The sequence below is a fragment of the Triticum aestivum genome, unplaced genomic scaffold, assembly GCF_018294505.1.
Source record: "Triticum aestivum cultivar Chinese Spring unplaced genomic scaffold, IWGSC CS RefSeq v2.1 scaffold37985, whole genome shotgun sequence".
NCBI lineage: Eukaryota > Viridiplantae > Streptophyta > Magnoliopsida > Poales > Poaceae > Triticum > Triticum aestivum.
The window spans coordinates 1-2,050 of NW_025252373.1; the positions used below are offsets into that span (position 1 = coordinate 1).

Below are 2,050 nucleotides of genomic sequence, written 5' to 3' on the forward strand. Positions count from 1 at the left end.
GCTTCAACGCACAAAATAGAAGGAGCTATACCTATGCTTTCTGCCTCTTAAAGTTTATTACCTCACCGCTTGATCCAGATTCCGAGGCCCCACACTCAAATGACATGCAACCGCCATCCATGCTACCCAGTGGTAGTGATTAAGATCGCGACCCTGTATGATTGAAAACTCGCTTCACTTTGTTCACAGTATTAGATCCACCCTGCTGTTGCAAGGAGGATTTGGAATCCAACATTGTGCCAATTTTCCCATGTGGTACAATGTTACTCACGCTGAGGAAAGACCAAATTGAATTAGCAGAGCTGCGTAGCACTGGAGGTGATGAAGATCTTATCTGAGGTTACATATCAAACAAGCACAGAACTGTCAGTACAAGTGATTGCAACAATTCATGAACTGTGACTGATCTCAGCATGTGGTACACTCACCGCATCCATTAGGCGGTTGATGGGCTTCTTAGTCACCGGTGTTCCGTCTCCACCTCGCGCCTGAACCTCTCCATGACCAGCTTCTATGTCTTCCTGAAGTGATGATGCTGGTGTTATTGGTTCAGTAGGAGTGACTTGGTTAGAACCATTTGCTTTTGGTGGTGGTGGTGGTGGTGCTACTGTGTTGCCATTCATCAAGAAGGCAGTTATGCTGTCAACGTCCATTGAGATCATGGGCACTGGAGCACGGGGTGATGCTACCACTGGATATGCAACTGGTGAGGGGCCCAAGGACTCGAGCATACTGGAGGACCAAGACTGCAATGATCTAGGTGAAGAGAAGGAAGGACTTGGCATTCCTAGAAAGTGGGTTGACATTGTTCTGCTCATGAGGTGGTGGTGTTCTACTGTCTTCTTTCTATAATTGGTCTCTAAGTGGTACTCTCCTGGGCTATAGACTATCACCCGCTTCAAGGTATCCTGCTTTAGCCATAGTTGTTTGCCCTGACTGCAAAATGCTTGCATCTGCTGGTTTCTTTTGCTGTCTACTGCAAGTGAAAAAGGCTAAACACAGTAAATAAATTGTGTAAGGGTAAGCATAATTGCTAATGAAGCTGGTTACTTTACAATGTTATCAACAAAAAGGAAGTATTATTTGAGCTATTAAGGATGACATGTTTTGTTGACAGATGTAGCTATTCAATATATCTAGAAAAATACATAGAATTGCAGCAAAAGGAAGAGTTGATCTTAATATCGCTTTTACCAACCTTTTATTACCACCACTGGTTGGGGATGCATTGCCAGTAAAATTGACGACTTTAGTCTGCTTTTCACAATTCTGCAACTGATATCCTGTACTCATCTTGGCTTGGCAAGTTTTATTCCTCTCAAGAAGAGGCAGGAAATGATGTATGTACTTTTCATACTTGGGGAGATCCGCCTTCAAACCCTCGTGCACATCACTCTTCTGCAACAACATTAAATTCAGTATCCTTATGATTGATTTCTTGAAATTTGCTTTGCATTTGTATTGATTAGCTTTTGCTTCAGATAGTGATGAGAATTGTTCCTGTATGGAGATGGAACCAAGGGTTTAAGTGACAGAGATGTGCAAAATCATCAATGAATGAAGATTTATCTCTAGGAATAGGACGAGTGACCTCTGTTAGTGCTGGAAGAACGACTCTACGATCCAGTTCCAAAAACTGAGGAAAATAAGCATCTTTCCAAGACTTGATCTGCAATGAAATATTGCAACAATACAATTTGGATGAGCTATGAAAATTTAACAAAAAACCATCAACAACTCATCAACTTGATTTGGTCATTCAGCTATTAAGGCTTCTGCATTGAAATACAAGTTCAATTAAACACAATATCCCATTACATATACAAGAACCTTAATTACTAAATTGGCTTTACTAAAGCAACTATGCATAACTACCACATATTAGGAATATACTTATAGATATAAGAACAAATAATACACATATAGTCCTACGTCATATATTTTGATGCAGAGGGAGTATAAAATGAAGGATTCTCTCACCTTACAAAATAATTCCTCCTTGAGATCATATTCTCATACACTGCAACATGAGAAAAACCAACGAAGTCAA

The 2,050-nt window shown here is 40.4% G+C and overlaps 1 pseudogene; it reads right to left on the reverse strand.

The window, feature by feature from the left end:
• Window positions 1–31: 31 nt before the first annotated feature.
• LOC123177426 (uncharacterized) lies at window positions 32–2,010 on the reverse strand (annotated as a pseudogene).
• Between the last annotated feature and the right edge of the window lie 40 nt (window positions 2,011–2,050).